General features: G+C 33.1%; 1 protein-coding gene across 1 annotated transcript in view; it reads left to right on the forward strand.

Annotated features, from left to right (window-relative positions):
* The window catches only part of LOC138698540 (uncharacterized), a 791920-nt gene that overhangs the window by 353270 nt on the left and 412038 nt on the right, over positions 1-26612 (forward strand). The window lies entirely within an intron of this gene.

A 26612-nucleotide genomic window follows, 5' to 3' on the forward strand; every position in this document is an offset into this window, starting at 1 on the left:
AAACTGCCTTTCGTATGGCGTAATAAAATTCGTGTTTTAATTAGGCCTATCTATACAGAGATGGCTTCACTGTGTAGCAACATGTCTCACTGTGAATACATAAGCATTGGTATATAGCTGTCCCCACTGTTACTCTTAAATAAAATTATGATTTCAGCATATAATGAAAATGTATTTGTTATAATAATAAGAGAAAAGTGCAGTACATGTAATTAACAATGTTAAACCTGTATTTCGCTTTTCGCAATTGGCATTACTGAATAATAACATCGAATTTCTTTATTGCAATAATCGATATTCATCTACGAGTATTTGAACTTCACAATGTTTGAATAGGTTAAGTATTCGTTAATATACAATTATTAACATTTTGTGATCGAATTTTAGGGATATATTATTTAAATTTTTATTTTATTCACGAAATAGTCCTAATAAATGTCACTCGAGGTCTGAGACTCGACAGATAAATCCACTCGCTTCGCTCGTGGATTTATCGGCAGATCTCAGACCTCACGTGACATTACTACAGAAAGTTTTGTTGATAGTTTTTTCTTGATTAAGCAAGAAACCATTAGATTCAAACCATAAACCATAAAGCCCTAGCCCTCCCACATACCAATTGGGCAGAGGTCTTATTTCGTCTTTCTAGTCTACAGATTCCTGGGACAGAGTGTAGGTACCTGTGCAAATGTTTGGTTAGGTAAATTTTGGGAATTGCCAGCGTCGAACGTTCAGCACGCATTGCTCCGCCCACTGTCTAAACAGATGATGTATGAAGACCGGTCTTACGGTTTTCACGATTTAACAAGAAAAATAAAGACCTTGGACACGATGAGATTAGCATCCGCAAGCTAAGGTAACTCTGGGCCGACATTACGCGACAGCAAGGCTCGAAACATTTCAGAAATTTCTGCTTTGCCGTATCGTTTAGTGTCGATGAAATTGATGGTTCAGAAATACTCGTACAATCGTTGGCAGTGAGTTCAATCAGTTCATTTATTTTTGTGCGAGATCGTGCGTATATGCTTGTTTTCCGCACAGAACCAATACGCGGTAAGTGTGAAATACCACATTCAGTATTCCCAACGTAACACACATAACAATTTCCCTCTTCTTATCGCTTAAGCGCGACATTCATTTTACTGCTTTAGGCTTTTAACATATTATTTTTAGAGACGTTTAACATAGTAATAATTATAAATTGGAAACTTACCACTGCAATTTCACCTAAATTGCAATGTTAATTATTGTTTTTAAATATCTGCAAAAATTAAGTAAAGTCTACTACTCCACGAAACTTATTGCATTCCTGATACAAGTAACATTAAGGAAGCCGTGAAAAAATCAACAAGATTCCAGATGCCGATGTTATTACTGCAATATGTTATATAAATAATATTGTTAAAATATTAAAATGAAAAATAAATCATTACATAACCTTACCGTTTGTTTTAAGTTCGCATTTATAGACTGGGGGGAAAAAAAAAAGACAGACGTATATCACGGCCTGCTGGAGTATAGATATTTTTGTTTTCTAAAGTTGCCGTCATTGAACAGAAACCAAGATGGAGATTTCATTGCAACTAATTAGAAATTCGTCTTTCAGGTATGTAATAAAAGATCTTCGCACAAAATAATGTATGATACACGAGCGGTATGTTTGTTTTCATGTTCTCGGAAATTAAAAAAGCTCAACTACGTTTCGCTTTTTCAATCTTTTCCTCGAACATGAAAACGTCAACATATCGCTCTTGTAACGTATATTACTATTATGTATCGGTAGTCTTCCATATTCGGCTACGGTCTGAACTTATTTTCATAAACACAAAAATAATGGTACAAATGATTATGTGTGTATCCAAAAGCAAGCATGCAAATGAATCATTGAAAACTGAGCCAAAAATGGAAAATAATAGATTCGGATTTGTGCGAGAATGCAGGGTAAGGAAAAATACGTTTTCTAACCTTATGTTGTGGATTTCAGTTACAAAATGTCGACGATTTAGTGAATGTTCCTACACTTCCAACAAATGAACTATCAAAATATTTGAAAAGCGATTCATAAACAATCAATTTGTTTTTATGTATATTTCATTTTTCATTTCTTAATCAGCTATTGTAAACCGTTGTTTCATTTTTAAATTCGGAAGAGTACTGAGTATAAAATTGCTAAATTTAGCCCTAATTCTAGTTTTTCAATGCACGAACATTTAAAAATATTAGATATACGACACATTTACAGCTTAAGGAATTTCACTTAAGCCACGCGTTGAGGTTGCACTTTTTTCTTCGTAAAGCAGAAAAGGAACACTGCCAGTCTCTGATAATTGGAATGCCCAGTATTTGAAGCTCATTAAACCTGTAATGGCAAAGTACGTGTAACTAGCATATCTTTTACGTCACAGGGATTTCTTTATCCGTCAGGCTGTATGCTTCTAACATTCGGTTGTAATTTGAGTTCAAGGTTGTCATGTTTATGTTTTTTTATGTTGAGATATCCTTCCACATGGTTTCAGCAAGACACTGAAAAAAATGCATGGAATTTCAAGTTTATACTGCAAGTCATTGAACTGTACCTTTACCCGGACGGTAATGTAGGGTGAAACCTTACCGACAGGCTCATGTTACTGCATGTTGCAGTTCGTAGTTCACTCATATTCCACCTAGCGCCACTTTTCAGATTTATACCGAGACATACGTCATGCTCTCACCTATCACTACCTTGGCTGGAAAGGTAATGTAATAGTACACCGCACCTGTTCACAGATGGCGCGACATGACCGCTGGAGTCTCAGGTTACACATTTTTTTTCTCGTAGTTCATCGTACCACCGCTAGTCGCCTTTTAGCAGCGAGAGGGCATTATAAATTATAATAGCCTATCATGAAGCTTTTTTTTTTTTTTTTTAAAGGTAACATTTGCAGTAAATCTGAATGCTTTTGTTTGAGTTAATAATTCACAATCAGACCCAACACACATTGGAATACGATATAAAACTTCATATTATATGTTATTTATTTATTTATCAACTAATAACTTTAGTGTTAGATGCAGAACATTAGGCATAATTTATTTACTTATAAATATATTATTTATTTATTTATTCATTCATTATTTATTTATTCACGTTTTTATTCATTTTTATTTACTTATGACTTTATTTACTTATATACATATTATTTATTTACTTATGTATTTATTTATTTCTTTATTCATTTTTATTTATTTATTCATCTTCTATTCATTTTTGTTTATTTATGTATTTACTTACTTCTCTACTAATGACTTCAGTGTTAGATGCAGCACATTTGACAACATCTCGTATTTATTTGTTTATTTATTTATTTATTTATTTATTTATTCACTTATTTATTTATTTATCTACTTATTTATTTACTTATTCATTCAATCATTCATTAATTTTCTATTCATTTTTATTTATTTCTTTACTTATTTACATATTATTTATTTAATTAATTATTTATTCATTCGTTTGTTAATTTATTCATTTTAATTACTTATTAATTTTCTATTAATTTTTATGTATTTATGTATTTATTTATCTACTTATTTATTTATTTATTTATTCATTCATTCATTTTTATTTATTTCTTTACTTATTTACATATTATTTATTTAATTAATTATTTTTATTCGTTTGTTTATTTATTCATTTTTAATTACTTATTAATTTACTATTCATATTTATTTATCTACTTATTTATTTACTTATTCATTCAATCAATCATTCATGTTCTATTCATTTTTATTTATTTCTTTACTTATTTACATATTATTTATTAAATTAATTATTTATTCATTCGTTTGTTAATTTATTCATTTTTAATTACTTATTAATTTTCTATTAATTTTTATTTATTTATGTATTTATTTATCTACTTATTTATTTACTTATTCATTCAATCATTCATTCATTTTCTATTCATTTTTATTTATTTCTTTACTTATTTACATATTATTTATTTAATTAATTATTTATTCGTTTATTTATTCATTTGTAATTACTTAATAATTTTATGCATATTTAATTATGTATGTATTTATTTATCTACTTATTTATTTATTTATTTATTTATTTATTTATTTATTCATTTTTATTTATTTTTTTACTTATTTACATATTATTTATTTAATTAATTATTTATTTATTCGTTTGTTTATTTATTCATTTTAATTAGTTATTAATTTTCTATTCATATTTATTTATTTATGTATTTATTTACCTACCTACTAATGACTTCAGTGTTAGATGCAGCACATTTGACATTTATTTACTTATTTATCTATTATTTATTTATTTACTTATTTATACATTATTTATTTATTTATTTATTCATTCATTTTTATTTATTTCTTTACTTATTTACATATTATTTATTTAATTATTTATTTGATCATTTATTTATTCGTTTATTTATTTAATTATTTTATTAGACATCTACATAGCTCAGTAGGCTGAGGCGCTTGATTGCCGATCCGGAGTTGTGGTCGGGCGTGGGTTCGATTCCCGTTTGGGCTGATTATCTGGTTGTTTTTTTTTTCGAGGTTTTCCCCAATCTTAAGGCGAATGTCTGGTAATCTATAGCGAATTCTTGATCTCTTCTCGGTAAAATATCATCTCACTATCACCAATCCCATCGACGCTATATTACTTAATACAGTAGTTGATACAGTGTCGTTAAAAGACCAAATAACAAAAATATTTTTTTTCATTTATATAATTTTATTTATTTAACTTGTTGAATGTATTTAAGCTATTTAATTTATTTACTGTGTTTAATATATATATATTTTTTACTTACATACTTATCATTTAATTTTATTGTTCACTTATTTATGTACACATTCATTTGTTCCTTGTATAGTACGCTGTACAGTACTAATCAATGCCAGATTATTTAAAGTTAAGCTCAAACAACAAGAATACTAAATTATTTTATGTTCACATTCCCTGTTGACTCCAGGCTAGGAGAGCCCCACGTATATATCGATATAGTGTGTTGGTCTGTAGCATTGCCCCCTCCTCTACAGACGTTTGATGTATAAATCTTACAACTGGAGGAGGTTAAACGGAAAAGAACGATTATTATTATTATTATTATTATTATTATTATTATTATTATTATTATTATTATTATTACTGTTGCTAAGCTATTTCATCATCTTATCATCCATTTTTAAATAAACTGAGTATGACTCAGGAGACTTTGTAATCTTATGATATCTAAGTTCGAATACTTCGGGCTTTCCAGACATATTAATACTTGAAGTTCTATGTAACTTTACGATAAGAAACATAATCAAAATAAAAAGAAACATTTTAACCTGTTGCACAAAATATCGTAACGTGTGTTCAAACCAAGGAAACGTATTCTAGAATTATAAATTTTTTATATTTCACTTTTCGGCAAGTCGACAAATTACACAAATTAGTCAAATTGAGCATTTCCCAATATAATATTTTCGTTACATATAACTCATAATTAATTATTTAACTATTGTTATGCATATATACTATGTACAACTTAATGGACTTATGTTTATATTTCGTCATAACTTTTTGAATATCTGATGATGCCATACAGCGAAAACGTTCATAAAGTTTCTTTTATGCTCGACCATTCCGAAATGTAGTAATTATACACCTGGTAGTAGCCGTTAATGCGCCTCATTAAAGTGCACCTATTCATTATAATTCAGTTGTTCAGCCAATGAGAAATCACCATTGTACCATTATAAAACCGCAAGTATCGATTATTCTCGGATATGCAATCGAAAGACAACTAGCGAAAAGTCACGGAGGCTGGAAATCCAATACTGTCGCAGAAGGTTATGTTCTGTTACTATAATACTTAGCGTTAATTGTAAATATTATTCAAATAAATTCAATTTGTCATCTCGTTTTTCAATTCCAAATCAATTTCCAGGTTATATCAAGACTAATGTTCATGTTATTCTCTAGATTATATCAAGGTCAAAGACATTCGTGCCTCGGAAAAAATCAATACTTTAGCGTCTGCGCACATCTCACAATTCAGGTCAGTTCCGCTCCTCACTTACATAACCATAACATGAATACTTATGAATAATTTCAAGTTAGAAATATGGTCGAGCATAAAAAGTCGTTTCATAAACAAACATACTCGCGTCTTAATTACTACCATTATAGGCTCATTGCATAATGTACTATTATAAGATGTATTAGCAAATAATAATTTTGCAAAAATTGATAAATCATAATGATTGAAAACTTTAAATAAATTTATAATCTTGAACAGATTTACCTGAAAATCAAATATGAATTGTAAGAAATTAAGAAAGCATGAGTCACTAAAAATGTCGGTAAAATCTTCCTTTATGTATTTTGAAAAGTTGACAACCCTACTTATACATTCAAAATTGGCATTATGGCTCTGCTGTTAAATTGTATGGATGTCAAATATGCGGTACAAATTTCTTCAGGCCAGTAACTTATACAGTATTTTGTGGGAGTAGATAGGCCTACGTTTTGAAAATGTAAAACATTATTAAATTGATTTGATACTAATGAAGCTTGGATACATCAATATTAATAACAGAGGTTGCTGTTTAGAAAAAATTAAGTCTTTAGCTAAAAAAATAGTAAATAAATTTCAGCCACTTCATCCCTTAAGGGAAGATGATGGTATTTTTGGTGAAAAATGAATAAATTTTCAAAAAATAAAATTTTTCCTTGAAATACTCTGTGATATGTGTAGAAAACATTGTACAATTTTTTGTGGGTATTTGTGCCCTTATCGCATGTTGAGACGCCATTTTTAAACTTCCTGCACTTCGGATTTTTAAATCGCACCGCCCTTTGATTGTTGTTTCCAGAACTTCAGTTTTTTTTTCAAAACCAAATATTTCTTTAAAATACTCTGTGATGTTTGTGGAATACATTGTATAACATTTTGTGGGTATCTGTGCTCTTATTGGATGTTGAGACGCCATTTTTAAACTTCCTGCACTTCGGATTTTTAAATCGCACCGCCCTTTGATTGTTGTTTCCAGAACTTCAGTTTTTTTTTCAAAACCAAATATTTCTTTAAAATACTCTGTGATGTTTGTGGAATACATTGTATAACATTTTGTGGGTATCTGTGCTCTTATTGGATGTTGAGACGCCATTTTTAAACTTCCTGCACTTCGGATTTTTAAATCGCACCGCCCTTTGATTGTTGTTTCCAGAACTTCAGTTTTTTTTTCAAAACCAAATATTTCTTTAAAATACTCTGTGATGTTTGTGGAATACATTGTATAACATTTTGTGGGTATCTGTGCTCTTATTGGATGTTGAGACGCCATTTTTAAACTTCCTGCACTTCGGATTTTTAAATCGCACCGCCCTTTGATTGTTGTTTCCAGAACTTCAGTTTTTTTTTTTCAAAACCAAATTTTTCTTTAAAATACTCTGTGATGTTTGTGGAATACATTGTATAACATTTTGTGGGTATCTGTGCTCTTATTGGATGTTGAGACGCCATTTTTAAACTTCCTGCACTTCGGATTTTTAAATCGCACCGCACTGTGATTGTTGTTTCCAGAACTTCAGTTTTTTTTTTCAACACCAAATTTTTCTTTAAAATACTCTGTGATGTTTGTGGAATATATTGTATAACATTTTGTGGGTATCTGTGCTCTTATTGGATGTTGAGACGCCATTTTTAAAGTTTCTGCGCTCTCGATTATTAAATCACATTGATTGCTGTTTCTGAAATTTTATTCTTTTGTTACATTGCCAGACAAATATCTATATAATTTCTGAACTTTTAAAGATATATGAATGTAATTTAGAATACACATTCTCTAGACTACTGGGAAACGTTTCTCTGTAACAGAATTTTCCTAATTGATTTCATTTTAAAAATAAATTTGTCTGTTTGCAAGAAAGAAAATAAAAAATGTTATTAAATTTTAATTGTTTATTTTACAAATGTAGGGACTAATACCAAAATTCTGTTACAAACAGTTTGTAGAGCGTGCTTTTGCAAGTACATTGTCCATTTTGAATCTTGCGTACACTACTTTTAACACTTGATATAATTAATTAATTAACTAGTGGACTTACTCGTGTTAATTACGTAAGTTTGTGCGGCTTACAGCTGTTTCGGTGCTTCACACACCATCCTCAGAGCCTACTAGATCTCGGCGTCATCTCGAACTTCTCTGCCTGTTATGTGGGTGCGTTTGATTGTTGAAAGATGTTGAAAAGTACACACACACTATTTGACTCCACTTTTCAACACCTTTCAACAATCAAACGCACCCACATAACAGGCAGAGAAGTTCGAGATGACGCCGAGATCTAGTACGCTCTGAGGATGGTGTGTGAAGCACCGAAACAGCTGTAAGCAGCACAAACTTACATAATTAACACGAGTAAGTCCACTAGTTAATTAATTAAGTAAATTGTAACAAACTGTTTGAATTTATCTCTAAAAATGGCTTAGATATATCGGTTTTAGTAAAATACTGCATCGGGTATATATTTTTTTTCAAATCTGGCTCCCAAATAATTTTTCTCAAAATATTTATATTTGGTTGAGTTGCTATAGCCATGAGCCCTCTACATATAAAAATTAATATTTTACACCAAATAGGAAAAAAGTTTTAAAAAGTACCGTCCTCTCCCCTTAAATGCTCTTTGACTCCCCCCCCCCCTCAAAGAGTCGTGATCCCCCGGTTGAGAATGACTGTTCTACTCCACAACTTAGGCCAATGCGGGGAGGAAAGGGGGCCTCATCAACAGAAAGGTTGAGAAACACAGGTTTAAACCAAACTGTAAAGGCTGGTTCACAATAAACCGGAAACGAGAATCGGAACGAAAACGAAAACGGTAAAATTATTAAAATGTGTACATTTAAATGTGAGCATTCACAATTAACGAAAAGCTTGCCGGAGCCCGAGATCGGGAACGGAGAGTTTACCAAGTTTCAACTTTGGCGTTCACGTTTCCGATCACAGCCCACTAGATTCATTCTATTGCCATCTAAAAGCTATTTTGCCGTTGTATATTTTGTAGCAAGAAGACCGTGACATAACCTATGCATTATTTTGTTCTGTGCTGTGCATTATGGAGCAAGTTTTATTTGATGAGATTCTAATATTGAGTGTTGAGGAAAATCCTCACGTTTACGATAAGCGGCGCGCCTCGTATAAAGATGAGAAAATGAAGGAGAAGGAGAATATGGGGCTTTGAACACCGATCGTAAGTGAATCATATTTTATTACTGTAGTGCTTGTATTACACACTACATATTCATGCTTCAATTCAATAACTACTGTTGTGTTCATTTTTGTTCTATTACAAATAATGTTTCTTCTCTAATTATTTTACGTTATGGTAGTCTTAAAATATGTTGTGATAATAAAGATGCATGGGCATATTTATAGTACCGTACCTAATGAAATGTTTCACTTGAAATTTCGAAGTTGGTTAACCTGTGTTTATGTTGTCTGCCTTGTACTCATGAGAGAACACCATTGGTGAATTATACACAAATAACATCAGAATGCGTAATATCGACTTTACATATCGTTATTGACATGCATATCGATATGCATAGTCGTCTACGTTCTCGATTTATTGTGAATCAAAAATTTTCATATTCACGTCCTCTGCTTCTCGTTTTCATTCTGGTTCTCGTTCCCGGTTTATTGTGAACCAGCCTTTATGTTTTGGTTTGTTTTCACCTTTGCAGTAGGCGCTGAGAAGCAGCTGTGCTTTGGTTCGGCGTTAGTAAATAAACAACAGGCATTAGTCAGTAGGTCAGCGCTGGCCGGTTTGCCGTGGCGACAGCGCGTGCCCCGTGGAATTTCTTTGTGAGCCATTTGGCGCGATAGCGCGGGAAATGCCGGCAGTTCATTCCTCCGGAAGAGCTAACGTCCCTGCTGGAACTCTCGACAAGGTCAAGGCTGCAGGTGCTTGCGCTTCCAGCCCCCCCCCCCCGCCTCCCTGCGTGTGGGCTCTTGTTGAACTCGAGACAAAAGAGACTTTACATCGTACAGCATTCACATCTGCGAATATATCAGAGTAAAAGTATTTGGTTTAGCAATAAATTGATGTGATAGAGAACCTACAATTTTGTCAATTCATATTTTAAAAGCTTTAACGAAGAAAATATTGAAGACATCTGGTTTCTGTTATGGCGGCATTTTAATGTAGGTAGGGGAGAAGTGGGTACAGTGAGACAGGGAGAACAGTGAGACATTTTTTATTAGATGGTAAATTTTGATGTTGAAATGTTTGTAGCAGTAGAGTTGTATGTTGCATGAGTAAAGTAACATTATTTTCACACTCGATTTGATTCTAGTTATAAAGGTGAGTGATGAAAAAATAATTCGTAATTTTTCACTCTAGAAATAAAATTTTGGCTTGTGTTTAATGAAGGTTATATTGCATATACAAATTAAATAGAAATATGAATGTTTTGTTACCTAATACTATGGTATTTGACGTTACGTTTTGCAAAGTTTGGTCTTTCTTGTTTTGATTTTGAAGTGATGGCGCCATTTTTAAACGAACTATGCGTAAAGGGAACAGTGAGACATGCCATAGAGGGGTACACTGAGACGTCTCACTGTTCCCATTTACCAATGATTTGCAAAAACAAACTGTAATTATATTACATTTACCGGTAACTAACATTAAAAATGAACATATTAGTAACCAATTTAGTAACTATAGCTTAAAATAATGGATACATTACATTTTAATGATTCCTTAAATAAAAAATTATTCACAAAATTTTAAAAGATATTAAAAACTAATAAAGAATTAAATTAAATTCTTATAATTATAAGCTTTGTTGTCACCAAAAATTCATTTTATTTTTTTCGCAAAATTTTTAAAAGTCATGGAAAATTCACTTTTCCAAACGTTCCAGATGTTTCAATGGTTTCGAAGTCAGACATCAAAATGATTCTAAATAAGTCTACAGAACATGGCAAGATAAAGAGACAGCAAGCTTTCCTTTCTTTTGAAATAAATGTAAATCATTTCCATGTCCGTTAATAGACACTGTGGTGTCTCACTGTACCCTCCTGAACGGGAAAATTGAGACATTTGCATTTTTTTGACAAACACGCATTGTATATTATGTCCTTTATCTATTAACATTTCTGTTTATGTATTATTGTACCCATATTTTAATGTATATTTCTGTTGCACTTTATTTTTAAAATACTTGCATACATATGTCTTAATATTTTGTGTCTCACTGTACACACTACTCCCCTACAGTGTGTCCACAGAAACATCCCATGATTATAAACTGCTATAATTTTATAACTAGGCGTATTACGAAATTCATACCTGTGCCATTAGAAAGAATGGTTCAAAGAATTTCAGGGAATGTATAATTGCAATTGTTGGCGAAGAACAATAGATGGCACCATAAGAAAAAAAAAGACGCTGTTCCCGGTCTTTCGTTTGTCATTGTGGCATCATTGAATAGAAGCAAATTGTGTTAAATGGTGTGAGTGTTTACATTTCAACTTAGTGTGAATTCTGCAGCATTTAGAGGGTTATGGCGAACCCACAGGAACGCAGTTGGTGTGTATTGAAATACCAAACTCATAATCGTCTTGTCAGTAGGTGCCGCATGGTGAAACTCCCATCTAAAAGCACTCTGAACTCTCACTACACTCCGTGTGCTATGGTATTCCAAGAAGAATTTACAAAATTGTACAATGGATATTGACGTATCTATGTAGAATGCATTGCACACTTGTTCAAGATACCAGCAATACTATGAAAACATGTCGTTCAAGGGGAATTTATAAAACTACAATAGATATTGACGTATCTGTGTACTGTACATTGCTGACTTGTTCAGAATATCAGCAATACTGTAAAAGCATATCCTTCAATGGGAATTTATAAAACTGTGCAATGGATATTGACGTGTGTACAGTATATAGCTGACTTTTTCGAACTACCAGCAATAATTTGAAAGCATACCGTTCAAGGAGTATTTGTAAAACTGTATATGATGCTAACTTGCTCAAATTACCAACAATACTGTGAAGACAAACCGTTCAAGGCAAAGTTGTAAATGTGTTTTCAAGTATATATGCGCTTATATTCCTGATATGTTCAAGCGACCAATAATGCTTTGAAAGGAAATTTATTAAGGGAAGCTTTTAAAAGTGTACAGTGGATACTAACGTACTTGTGTATTACTACATTTTTCAAGCAATCAACAATACTGTGCAAGCATATCGTTCAAAGGGAAGACATTAAAAAATTGTACAATTGATATTCACGCACTGATAGAATTTTTTTGTGAAGTTATGAAAACATGTTATAATGCGAAATATCGGCCTTGTCTTCTTATTTACTTTCAGAATCACCACAATAGATACTCGTTTTAGATTCTAATATTCTGAGCATAATTCATACCCAAAGTTAAGGACTGATTGTAAGTAAAATTCACCACATAAATCACTTTTTTTTCGTTCTTTCCGATACAGGTTTTAGGTTCTAATATTGTGAGTATAATTCATACCCAAAGTTGAGGAATGATTGTGAGTAAAATGCACCACATAAATCACTTTTTTTTCGTCCTTCCCGATACAGGTTTTAGATTCTAATTTTGTGAGTATAATTCATACCCAAAGTTGAGGACTGATTGTGAGTAAAATGCACCACATAAATCACTTTTTTTTCGTCCTTCCCGATACAGGTTTTAGATTCTAATTTTGTGAGTATAATTCATATCCAAAGTTGAGGACTGATTGTGAGTAAAACGCACCACATAAATCAGTTTTTTTTCGTCCTTTCCGATACAGGTTTTAGATTCTAATATTGTGAGTATAATTCATACCCAAAGTTGAGGACTGATTGTGAGTAAAATGCACCACATAAATCGGTTTTTTTTTCGTCCTTTCCGATACAGGTTTTAGATTCTAATATTGTGAGTATAATTCATACCCAAAGTTGAGGACTGATTGTGAGTAAAATGCACTCATAAATCACTTTTTACGTCCTTTCCGATACAGGTTTTAGATTCTAATTTTGTGAGTATAATTCATATCCAAAGTTGAGGACTGATTGTGAGTAAAATGCACCACATAATTTTTTTTCGTCCTTTCCGATACAGGTTTTAGATTCTAATATTGTGAGTATAATTCATACCCAAAGTTGAGGACTGATTGTGAGTAAAACGCACCATATAAATCAGTTTTTTTTTCGTCCTTTCCGATACAGATTTTAGATTCTAATATTGTGAGTATAATTCATACCCAAAGTTGAGGACTGATTGTGAGTAAAATGCACCGCATAAATCGCTTTTTTTTTTTTCGTCTTTTCCGATACAGGTTTTAGATTCTAATGTTGCGAGTAAAATTCACCACATAAATCACTTTTTTTTTTCGTCCTTTCGGATACAGGTTTTAGATTCTAATATTGTGAGTATAATTCATATCCAAAGTTGAGGACTGATTGTGAGTAAAACGCACCACATAAATCAGTTTTTTTTTTCGTCCTTTCTGATACAGGTTTTAGATTCTAACATTGTGAGTATAATTCATACCCAAAGTTGAGGACTGATTGTGAGTAAAATGCACTCATAAATCACTTTTTTTACGTCCTTTCCGATACAGGTTTTAGATTCTAATATTGTGAGTATAATTCATACCCAAAGTTGAGGACTGATTGTGAGTAAAATGCACCACATAAATCACTTTTTTTTTTCGTTCTTCCCGATACAGTTTTAGATTCTAATATTGTGAGTATAATTCATACCCAAAGTTGAGGACTGATTGTGAGTAAAATGCACCACATAAATCACTTTTTTTTCGTCCTTTCCGATACAGGTTTTAGATTCTAATATTGTGAGTATAATTCATACCCAAAGTTGAGGACTGATTGTGAGTAAAATGCACCACATAAACCACTTTTTCTTTCCTCATTTCGGATACAGAAAACATCATGTTCTTCACATACAGAGATTAGGTACTTGATCCTCTTCTGACTCGTATAAACCTACTTCATACACAATGAGGAAGTTAAAACACGTAGGGCATTACTCAACTATAATTTTAGTATAATGAGTCATACTTTTAGCTACATTAGTGGTGCTCAGCACTTAATATGATGGCATTTGTAACGTGTGTCAGTCTGTTTTGTAACAGGAGGGAACAATGACCACGTCTAGACAAAACATTTCTCGTCTTCGTCTGATGCAAACTCAAGCATTTCCCTAATTGCAAACAGCGCTTGGAGAGCAAACACCCTGCATTCCGAGACGAAACTAATTTTCTACAGTGCAATTTTCACCACAGGATACCTGGTACAATCGCTATCATTTCTTGAAAAAGTATGGCATGTTCATATAGCCTATTGCAGCAAATATCTTCAAATATTGCAATACAAACGGCTAATAATATTGAGTGTGCATTTACAGTTGGGGGCAGTTAAGGCGTAACGCTGCAAGCTGAAAGGTCGCGGGTTCGATTTCTGGTGGGATCTTGGACTTCTTCTCCATTGATATAATTCTCCCGGCCGCACTGTAACCCTAGGGTTTATTCAATTTCTAACAAATGAGTGCCAGGTACATTTTCATGGGGGTAAAGACGGCAGGCACGTAGGACCGACATCCCTACTGCCATTAATGCCGATTGTGTATACAGGTGGGAGCCTTAACCTCTCTCCACTCTGTGTGGTCTCAATTACCTGTGATGAGGATAACAAACGAATTTGAATTCTTAACGCAGGCTCAAGAAGTACCGCGAGTTCATGCAAATTTTCTCCAAGAATGATGCATAGCTGTCCGCCGGGAGGGAATTCCGTAGTAGCGGAACACCGAGTAAAAAAACGCTCTGCAGTTATAAGATACGACAGTTCCTGACCATGTTCTTCTTAGTTTCCGAAAGATTAGAGTCTGTTATGTACACAATTTAGAGTCCCCCATCTTTCCATCTTGTCGATTCGGGTTTCTCTTTCTTCCAGGTAATTCGTCTCTCGCGATATTAACTATTCTAAGTTGTGTCTCTGCGATTCATGGTCATTCCACTCTGTTCTTCTTCTAATGACCCAGTCACCTATTGCTTGGACGTTACATTGTTCCCTAATGACATCTTATTTCATATCCTGTAAAGTCTTGTTTTCTTACTTATTTTCCTAAGTGTACACATTCCTGATGTTTCTAAAATCTGATAGGTTTTTGCAGTATCTCCTCGTGTTTTTGCTGAATAAATTATTGTTGGTCTTATTACTGTTTTGTAGATCCTAACTTTTGATTCTTCTTAAGAAAGAAGAGTGAAATTTTGGTCATTTATGAAGAAAAATTCCATTTGCGTCCTTTTCTTTCCTTTCCCCCCCCCCCAATAATCAGTGATCTTTTAGTTACATGTTGCCCAAATTGTATAAATTCTTTTTTTTTTTTTTTTTGCAATAATCAGTGACCTTTTATTCACATGTTGCCCAAATTTTATCAATTCTTTATTTTTTTGCAATAATCAGTGACCTTTTATTACATGTTGCGTAAATTTTACCATTTTTTTTTAGAATCAGTGACCTCTAATTTACATGTTGCCCAAATTTTTTCAATTCTTTTTTGTTTAATAATCAGTGACCTTTTAGTTAAATGTTGCCCAAATTTTATAATTTTTTTTTTTGCAATGACCAGTGACCGTTTATTTACATGTTACCCAAATTTTATCAATTCTTTATTATTTTTTTTTTTTTGCTTTAATCAGTGATCTTTTATTTATATGTTGCCAAAATTTTACCATTTTTTTGCAAGAATCAGTGACCTTTAATTTACATGTTGCCCAAATTTGTCAATTCTTTTTTGTTTAATAATCAGTGACTTTTTAGTTACATGTTGCCCAAATTTCATAAATTCTTTATTTATTTATTTTTTTTTTTGCAATAATCAGTGACTATTTATTTACATGTTGCCCAAATTTTATCAACACAATCGCAATCAAGTTCAGAAACATATCAGGTTGAAAGTTTATAAAATTTTATTCGGAGAGCCAGGTCACTAGACCTAATACTTCTCTGTAGCAGATAATACAGTTATGATTTTTCCACAATTCCCAAAATTTACCAAATTTTCTGATATTTCACGGTATTCTCAGTCTCCCAGACGGAGTGACATCATGTATTATTATTATTATCATCATCATCACCACGATCATCATTATTATCATCATATTCCTCGTACTTCCATTTACACCACAATCGAAAGCCAATCATTTCCACTCAGTAAGTAAAAGGGAGTCTTAATTACTCCACACGCAGGTAAGCATGAAGTTTGTGGTTTCCTTGCTGGTGTAATAATAATCTTAACAACGTATTTATAACACGCATCCTGTACAATGTCTAGTATTCAGTCCTCAGTCTGTAATAAACTACAATTCATAACTGTATTTGCAACAATGACCAGCTATACAAGCCATAATTATATATATTTTTTTTTATTTGAAAGTCTACACGTAGATAGGAACTCAACGTCCCTCATTCAATTCCCGGTGAGAAAAGTAATTGCTATTTCTCTTCTAACACATAACATATTATGTGTTATTTTATTTCATGAACAGAATGTTATTGAATACTGATAATATGGTCGGAAAGTCACATAAATTTGTATTCACTTTGTTTAGTATGTATGTCTGTTCTATATTGTGTATGAATATTTCTGCTAATATGCTATAAATGGGTAATCCCACGGGCAAATATTTGTTGTTGTATGTGAAGTAGTTTTGTTTTGTGATAATGTCTGTAATGTATATAGAACCTTTTATCAAAGACATCTTCAGTTAACTCCTACAAGGGCTAGACGTAAAAAGAGTGATATTTAGTAGAGCAATATTCTGCAAGCAGTTGATTTCGAGATATCTCGTGTAGATTCTATTTCACGAACAGAAAATGTGGATTCTTTTTTATCATTAGCAAAACGTGAAGTTTCAATACTTTGTCAGTGAACGTCCTGCCTACCGTAATCTGTAAATTTATTTTTGTGTTAAATGATAAGCGTTACATTTATTAGTATTAGTATTTAGTATTTATTTATTTATTTAATCTGGTAGAGATAAGGCCGTCAGGCCTTCTCTGCCCCTCTACCAGGAGATTCCAACTATAATATGAACAATAAAATTACAATTAGTATTAAATTTACAATTACAATTACAAATAAAATTACAATTAGTATTAAATTTACAATTACAATTACAATAAAAATCAAAGTACGAAAAGATTACCTCACTAATTAAAGCTAGATAATTTATCATAGAGAAACAAAGAATATTTTATATTTACTGAATTACAAATTAAACCTAGAATAACAAAATTGTATAGTGATGAAATTACTGGATATTGAAATATTTTGTGATAGATTAAGGAAACTATTTACAAGAAATCAATTACTGACCAAGTGCCTAGTGAGTTTGCGTTTGAATTCAATTTTATTTCGACAGTCCCTGATGCTAGCAGGTAGCGAATTCCAGAGTCTTGGCAGGGCTATTGTGAAAGAGGATGAGTATGAGGAGGTGCGATGGGATGGTATTGTTAGTATTGTTTCATGACGAGAGCGTGTGTTCAGATTGTGGTGAAAAGAAAGGTAAGTGAAGCGAGACGACAGGTACGAAGGAATAGAAGAGTTCAAGATTTCTTGTCGTAAAAATTTTGCTGTCCCCAAAATATTGTATCGGTACCTCATACCTCAACAATGGAACAAAACTTAAGTACCGTCATTTCCCATAACTATGATCCTGGAACACAACTATGGTCCACGATACAACCATTCAAAGAACATTGTAGAAGTAACATAGATCGTTCGTAGATAGCTGCAGTGACTTGACTTCAAACTACAGTACAGCAAAAATATTGTTAAACGAGGTACTATGTTATGGAGTACAAAATTTGAATGGTTGTATCGTGGACCATAGTTGTGTTCCAGGACCATAAATATGGGAAATGACGGTATTAGGTTCGTTCCAACAACAGTCAGGAATCGTCCGTAACTATCGCGAGCATGCGCAGTACAGAAAAAGCGTTCCAACACAATCCGAACCAATCCTGAACCGGAAACATGTACTGCAGTCGGGCGTTCCAACAAGCTTTTGACACGGGTTCGGAACGGTCAGAAGTAGTCCGTGGATTGAGGCATGTACGGAAGAGTACGCGAGACGCGCATGCGCATAAGCTCACCAACGTCTCCTGAATACTGAAGAAAGACATGGTCGACTGTTCACATCATTGAGGTTAAAGATGAAAAGTGACAGTGCAGACGAATAATAAAACTACAGATTTAATTTAAATTTTTGCCAAAAAGAAAGGGAATGGAAACTATTTGGGTATTGAAATAGTTAATTACAATTTCAACATGCAGCTTTGATTGAAAGTATAATAAATAACGTACATATATTAATAATAAAACAGAACTATTTTTAGATGAGAATCCCCCAGTACGCGACATTGAATTAGCGGAATTCTTGTATTCCATATTTTTTGTCATCTTTTCATAGAAAATGATCGAAATTCTATTTTCTGCAATTAGAATTCGCTGCGAAACGACAATAATTAAGCATCCCATTCTTAGCAAAGATGATCACAGTTATAACATCTCTGGATTTAGTACATAACGATCCGCGAAGGCGTTCCAACAGCGTCCAGTCCAGTTTGAATCCCATAGCAGATGCTCAACTAGCGCATGCGCATAAGATGGTACAGGAACCGTACATGAACTGACAGATAGGTAGGTAGGTAGGTAGGTAGGTAGGTAGGTAGGTAGGTAGGTAGGTAGGTAGGTAGGTAGGTAGGTAGATAGATAGATAGATAGATAGATAGATAGATAGATAGATAGATAGATAGATAGATAGATAGATAGATAGATAGATAGATAGATAGATAGATAGATAGATAGATAGATAGATAGATAGATAGATAGATAGATAGATAGATAGATAGATAGATAGATAGATAGATAGATAGATAGATAGATAGATAGATAGATAGATAGATAGATAGATAGATAGATAGATAGATAGATAGATAGATAGATAGATAGATAGATAGATAGATAGATAGATAGATAGATAGATAGATAGATAGATAGATAGATAGATAGATAGATAGATAGATAGATAGATAGATAGATAGATAGATAGATAGATAGATAGATAGATAGATAGATAGATAGATAGATAGATAGATAGATAGGTTTATTCGTTCCATAATATTCTTACATTTGCTTTATAGCATAGAATAAAGAACATGTCCAATTCTTACGTTTAACAATAAAATGCAATACATATAAAATGCAAATATGAAATATGTACAGAATTAATACCTTAATAACAATAATATTATATACAATGTAATATGTTTACCATTTAATAGTACTATAATATTTACACAGTGCTGTGAAATGTCAAGCATTCATCTACAGAATAGAAAGTGTGAGCTATTAAGTAATTTTTTAGTTTTGTCTTAAATAATGCAGGGTTTTGGCTATGATTCTTAATGTCTTCAGGAAGACTATTGAACAATTTTATCGCCATGTAACATACTCCCCTTTGAAAGCATGATAAATTTGATGATGGCGTATGAAAATCATTCCTTCTGCGGGTATTTACACTATGTATGGCTGAGTTAGTTGGAAAATTTTCTTTATTACATAAGAGGAAATTTATTGTAGAGTATATGTATGAATTTGTTAAGGTTAGAATCTCTAATTTTTTACAAAATAATCTACATGATTCTCTAGCCTTTGCTCCAACTATTATTCTAATGGCACTTTTTTATAATAAGAATATATTTTTACTATCTACAGAATTTCCCCAAAATATTATTCCGTAGGACATAATGGAATGAAAATAGGCAAAATATTAAATAGGCAAACTGATCCATGAACCGCTTGTTGGAACGAAACTGTTGTGCGAGATTTCGGACATTCTTCATCAACTACAAGCTTGGTTTTGTGTTAACAATATAATAATGGGAAAGTAGAAAGTTACGCATGAAACATTTGCAAGACAAAGCTATAGGCCTAACCTTTGTATACAAACAGTACCAGACCATAACATAGAAATTTATGCAGACAAATGTATCATTTGGAGTGATTTACAATTTAATTGGGCCCCATAAAATAAAATGGAAGGATTTTAAATTACAAGGAAATTCATTACGAAGACCCCGAAGGCCGGTGTTGTAACCAGTCGTTATCTTACGTGGCAGGAAAGCCACTGTTTTCCCGCTGTTGTGCGGCGAACACGTGAACAGTGGATGGCGATCATTGTTCCTTGCAACTGCTAGGAACAAAGAGTGACAAAACTCTTCTTTCAAATCCCACAAACATCTTAAGAATTCAGAACAGACGCCATCTTGTCCTGTCTTCCATTTTGTCACACCAAGAAGGGCACAAACAGCATTCATGTTCTAGGATTTATAATTTAACTAGTGGCTTGTGCAGCAAATACTGCAAACTAAGTTCATCGGACGTTCAAATAATTTTTTTCAAATTTATATTCAATGAAGAATACCAGATATTTTGAAAGTTATTTGCTTTCGTAATAATGAAACATACTCCCTCTGAATGGTTTTTCTATCCCAAATACTTTTTCTTTAACCTATCCACCTTCAGTTTTTGAGTTTCAACGCGAAAACGCAAGTAACAATGTCAGGACGATCAGTGGGTTTTTCATGTGAGAGTAAAGCAATTGCTATTTCAGATCATTGTGGATTCTAGGTGAAAGTTAAAAAGAGTCAGGTTTGCTATGCTTTCGAACAATAGACATAGCATCTTGGTATAGCTGCTGCATGTAGAACTTGAATTGTAGTAGGTAAAATCATTTTATCCTACTAAGAGATCTTGTTGAAATGATCGGGAGACTACATAATTTTGTAGGCTTCTTATTTTATCAGTAAGTAATACCTTTTGGTCTTTTCTTAGGAACTGTAATTTTTGCCAATACTGAAGAGAATGACGCATATAAATATCTACACCATACCACCATTAAGCATATGAAAAAGACCCAACTCCACTTGATTAATAACTATAAAAATATTTTATTTTTAATAACAGTATTATTATCTTACGTACGTTTTGTGGTTTTATATACAGTATAATGCTACATAGCCGCCATTCAGTAAATTATAGAAATGAAGATCTAATTTAAGATAGTCTCTAATCTACTTACATAACCCCAAAACGTTTCACTTTCATATCATCAATATAGCATTAATATGTATAATTAATGAAAATAGTCACATCTTGACATTAACTATAATAATATTTAATTTCTAATGATAATAATGTCATCAAACCAGCTCAAGTTTTGTAGATTTAAATATCAAATACCCACGACTATTTTTTTTAGTGAAAACATCTAAACAGCCCTACATTTTTATAACAACACAGCATTTCATAATTCACAGTGTAAGAAAATATGAAGTTTTGTTATACAGGGACATCATTTTATTTTTACTTGCATTTTTATTGTACCTGCATTTCTGAATGTACTTCACTCTCACCCCTTCACTAATGTCCTTGCTCCCGTCAGACACACAAACTTACGGCCGCTATTGCATTCGAAGTCTTCAAGCAGTGAAGTAAACACTGCAGTGTATAGTGTATTTCATAAATATGATTGCGTTTTCTATAGAAGAAAGAACCTATATTAATAATATCGTACTAAAAAATTATATTCAAGAAACGATAAATTCAATTTCAGAGAATATGCTTCAAAATATTTTTAATAATATGCGTACTGAATTGAAGCTTGCATTGTAATGAACGGCAACCATTTTCAGCAACTTGTTTAAAAATTCAGATTAGCTTTTTTTGAATTGAGGTGGCTAGAAGCAAAGGAATGCTAGTGACATTTGTAATAACATGAGTTAAGTGCATCCAGTGTAAACTAAAGTATCGAAAATTTTAGTGGCAAAGGGATATTTTAATCGCATCACACATTAAAATTTAAATAAACATTTCACCGATTTTACGAAAGCTTAAATATTTAAACCCCATTTTCTCAAAAGTAACTTAAGTGCACTTTACAGCCCTTCACTTATGACCCCCTCAATTTAAATGCACTCTCTATATTGTATGTTAACACCAATAATTAATATGCTAAATAAAGTAGACATTACATAACGAACATAGCCGCCTGAAAAGTTGAGTTTTTGAAAAAAAATGTTACTACTCTACTGTATTTTGATAAGTTCCGTAAAAGTGATGATCAAACTGAAAATCGTAATATCGTATTTCCCTACAACATAAATGGATACAGTACTTTTCTCTCCTCCTATACCTAGTAAAATGATTTGTTTACATATTGCACTAGTAACATCAAACTCCTGTAATGGAAGGGGGCAACAGCGTTTCCGAGTATAGCCAGGTTAATGTTAAAAATGTTGGTAAAAATAAAGTGATGTCCCTGTAGATTCTTTCTATTAAAAGAAGACATGAAAATACAAAGAAGCAAGAGAAATTTTATTATCATAGGCGTGATAGGCCTATAACCATTTTAAATTATGTAATTAAGCACTATGTACAGATACAGAATATGGACCGTAGCAAGTTATGAATCTGTTATTTATGCCATTCTTTGGCTAAACGGTCTCAAACGCTCATTTTTTTCTGTCGTGCTTTCTCTGTCGCCAGTGACAAAGTGGGAGGAAGTGGCCACTTTTTTCTCCCCTCCGCTAGATGTCGGCTTCGCAGGAAATGCGGTTTCCGAGTAACTGAGAGAACATAATAATCGTTTTCATTACAGAGATCATAGGGAGGGAAATTTACTCGTAATATGACCGGAATTTCCCTGTTTTTACTCCCCTTCCTTTGTTTCAACTAGTGTTGGTCATTGGCTTTATATACAGAGAAATAAACATTGCTCACGATCCACTTATACCAATCCAAAGAAACAGCATCTTATTATACTGCCTTACATCATGACTCGTAATGCTGTTATCAGGTTTTGAACCAATTTACTCTGTTGCAGTAGCGGCCGGTGATCGAAATCCTCGGTGAGGCCAGATGCAACTAGTTTAAGTGTCTCCAATAGGAAATGTTTGTTTATGATATTAGTTATTATTGTTATTATATTAATATAATTATTACTGTATTATTATTATTATTATTATTATTATTATTATTATTATTAGTCTATTCTCATTACTAGTAATGAAAAATAATAATTTCACTCACCAAATAAGCTGTTATGATCTGAGTTTCAGTGATTGTTTCAGTGTGATGAAGCAACCCACATTATCTGTTGAAATTCCCCTTTCTTTCTTTTCTTTTTATTTTCTTCCTTTGACAGCAACAAACAAGGCCAAGAGAAGTTTATTTTGCATCACATTACCACATAACCATTTATGTTGCCCATACCAGGATGCAATAGAAACTCGCGTTTTAAGATTATGTGTCAGAAAAATTATCAGCGATGTCGTAGGTATCTCGGTAGTCTCTCTTTTATTTAAAACTTCCTTTCTTTCAGTATTATTTATTCTCGAAAAAGGACACTCTAACAATGAATTAACTGCACCAGCATTATTTCTCTCATTTGTTTCTGTTTATATTTTCCCGAAATACATAACAACATTGGCCCAGATTCACTACTGTACTACGAAGTACAATAGTAGAACACCCTCGCTTAAGTCATAAACTGAGACATAAGGGGAGAGAATCGAGTGGGTCTCTGCCTGCCAAAGAGCTGGAATTTTGTTATTTATGGCCTATTTAGGAAGACAACTCACCATTGCTATTCCTACCCCACTCTACCCTTGAGGCCGGCCCATGGATGGGACGAGTGAAACCTGACCAGGCCAGCCGAATTGTGCCTCGGCTACAACGTTTTAAGCGTAAACTCAAAGCCCGCGAAAGGACATGAAATGCATTAAGCCAGACCCGGCACGAACGATTCTGGCCTCAGGAACGAATTTTACTGCAAAACAGGTCTATATACATCACAAGCCAGGCCCGGCACGAACGATTCTGGCCTCAGGAACAAATTTTACTGCAAAACAGGTCTATATACATCACAAGCCAGACCCGGCACGAGCGATCCCGGCCTCAGGAACAAATTTTACTGCAAAACAGGTCTATATACATCAAAGTTTTCAAATGCTTCTACAGCGATATATGCTTCATTCAAATAACTAATACATTATATATAAACACAAAATTTGATTTCAGTTAAGCAAAGTGACTGAGGCCCGGCCTCACTTGCCTCAGTCAATCAGCCGCCACTGCTCTGTTGTATACGGATTGGCTTGCTTTGTCTTTTCGATGGACGGATTCTTGAAGCTAAGCCACAGTCTAGTATATACAGTCACGAATCTTGAGTTGTTGAGAGTACTAGGAACAATTCCCGCTTGAGTTAATTACCTGGTTTGGCTTTTTCCTAGGTTTCCCAAACTGTAAGGCAAAAGTCAGGTAATCGCATATCAAATCTTGAACTATATCTCGCCAAATATCTCGCCATCACCAATTCTATCGATGGCTAAGAACCTAATGGTTCATACAGCGTTGTTAAATAACGGATTAAAATGTAAGATCTATATTGTCGGACCATCGGATCTGTGCCCCGTAAGATATGCGAACTGAACCCTAATTCCTTCTCAACCTCGGTAATTCATTTCTCTCCCTGCATTCCTATCTCTCCTTTTCTAGCTCTCTCCCTTTCTCTCTCCCACTACTCACAGTTTTGAGCCTTCTTGCGGGACAGTTTATTTGCACTTGCAGTCCAGTGTTGTCAACTCAACATGAACACTGTAGACGGAGTGGCGAAAGAAATATTATTAAGCAAGTACGTAATAGCATTTTGCGATGAAGAGAAACAAACAGGTCAATAACTGTTTCCTATAAATCAGGCAACGATAAGAGCAGCTGCGATCACAGGTGGGGCTTATTTTATTTCAATTGATTACGTATTAAAATTACTTACTTAACTAATACTAATAATACAACATTTCATGTAATTTATATAGGCAGGTCAGAGCGCCTAACAAAGAAAATCAGGAGAGAGGGAGTCTGTGCAGGAGATGAAAAGCTAGAATCACCAGGGACGAACAGACCAAGAGAACCTTTAATTCTTGTAGATGATTTGAACCGATGTATTTTAAGAAGAAAGATACAAGAATTTTATACCGTGTAGAATGAAGTTCCGACATTGAAGAAATTACTGAAGGTTGCGAGAGACAATATTTTTCAAGGTTGGAGAGAAACGTTGCGGAAAGTGATTCGAGGGATGGGATTTAGATTTAAAAAATGTAGAAATACAAGATGTATTTTGATTGAAAGAAATAATATTGTAGCATGGAGGACCAGTTATTTATGATATCGTTTGATGGAAGTTTGGAAACATCCCTATTCGGCAAGGTTCGTGGCCTGCTGTGGAAAGCGGGTGGAATGGAGTGAGTACAAGCGTTAACTTTTTCAAGAACGACGACAGCGCTGAAGGGGCACAGATCCGATGGTCCGACAATACTGTCGTATATTGAAGATTATGTAGTATTACCTTCGTAAATAATTTCCCACACTGTTTTACAAGCTGGAGATATGAAATTGTAATAATAAAACAATATATTATCAGAGGTTTTGATACCTATTTACTAAAATATTTTTACAATAGTAGTCCTATGTTACTAAGAAATAGCATATCTTTATATATCTCAGTTTTCGAGTTATAACACTATTTTACTGGGAATGCGATATAATTATTACTATTCTCATTATTAATGTAAGAAGCAAAATAGTACAGAACTAAGAAGGAAAATTGATTTTTCTCCCTTCTGAAGATGACATCAACAAGAAAAACCCGAAGAGATTTGGTTCAGTAAAGTTAAATGGACGCGTTCCTTAAATGAAGGAAGCAGTGATGTGTGTCAGACATTGGACGGAAGGAAGACGACGTTTTTTCACGGAAGAGGTCAAGACTTCCTGCGGTGTTTCCTTTACTCACGATACTTCACGTGACCCCTGGTACAGTTTTGCGGACATCTAGATGTGTGAGGCTGTACAATCTTAAATAATTTTTTCCCTACAACAAACGTTACGTTACGTACAGTTCGCTACATAACCAGAATCAAATTTAAAATATCTTAAACAGATGGAATATTCAAAAGATTTTTGCCAGTGGCGTTGGCTGAAGGCCAACCTCTCCTCAATTTTCAAGAAAACATATTTTTAAATTATATTGAACTTAAAGCATGAAGAAATATTCCACCATTGGCCTTGTGAGTGAGACGCTGAAAGCAACATATTGTTTCTTTGTACAGACAGTGACCAACATTTAAAATAACAAATACTTTATATTTCTGCTGGAAAGTTTTTCTAAATTGATCGATAATTTTCAAAAACAAAATATTATATTAAGTAACTTAATTGGGGTTGATGTCAGTTGATTAATTTTAAATTTCATACTATTAAACAATAATTGAGAAGCTCATTTTCAAAACGGCTCTTGTCCACCAGATAACGAAAATGATCTTCCTATGTCCATACAGATTTCAAATATAACTCTACATACAACTGTCAAGATTTGGTTTCAGAATGCCCTCTAAAACACATACATAAATCTTGTGTTAAAAGTGACTTACTTAATTACTTACTTAC

This window comes from Periplaneta americana, chromosome 4 (assembly GCF_040183065.1).
Source record: "Periplaneta americana isolate PAMFEO1 chromosome 4, P.americana_PAMFEO1_priV1, whole genome shotgun sequence".
Classification (NCBI taxonomy): Eukaryota; Metazoa; Arthropoda; class Insecta; order Blattodea; family Blattidae; genus Periplaneta; species Periplaneta americana.